Here is a 700-nt window from a genome sequence, read left to right on the forward strand (position 1 = left end):
AAGGAAATGAGATTGGTCAAGCAAGACCTACCCACAACAAACCCTTGCTGGCTATCCTTCAGGATATTGCCATCAGCCAGTCTGTTAAGGATAGTCTCTTTGATAATCTTTTCCAAGACCTTCCCCAGGACAGAGGTCAGGCTGATGGGCCTGTAGTTTGCCGGATCCACTTTCTTCCCTTTCCTGAAGATAGGCACCACATTGGCCTTCTATCCAGTCTTCAGGCACTTCACCAGAGCACCAGGAGCTCTTGAAGATCTGTGCAAGGGGCTGGGCTATGATGCTAGCCAGCTCCTTGAGTACCCTGGGTTGTAGATTGTCAGGGCCGGCTGACTTGAAGGTATCCAGCCTCTCAAGGTGTTCCTTCACGAGGTCAGCATTGATGGAGGGTAAGGTATCTCCCTCACTCAGGCCTCCCTGTCCCGTACTGGGCAGGGGCGTCCCATGGGACTGGTGAAAAACTGACACAAAGTACTCATTTAACAAGTTGGCTTCTTCCTGGGCGTCGGTTGTCAGTTGTTCCATCTGGTTTAGCAGGGGTCCAATGTTGTCCTTGCTTTTCCTCTGGCTCCTCGCATATCTAAAAAAGGACTTTTTATTGTCCTTGAGATTTTTAGCTAGTTGGAGTTCTGTCACAGCCTTGGCTTTCCTGGTATGCTCCCTGCAGGTCCAGACCAGTGCAGAGTATTCCTTCTTGGAG

Source organism: Gavialis gangeticus, unplaced genomic scaffold (genome assembly GCF_001723915.1).
Source record: "Gavialis gangeticus isolate Ggan-Ray unplaced genomic scaffold, GavGan_comp1, whole genome shotgun sequence".
Lineage (NCBI taxonomy): Eukaryota > Metazoa > Chordata > Crocodylia > Gavialidae > Gavialis > Gavialis gangeticus.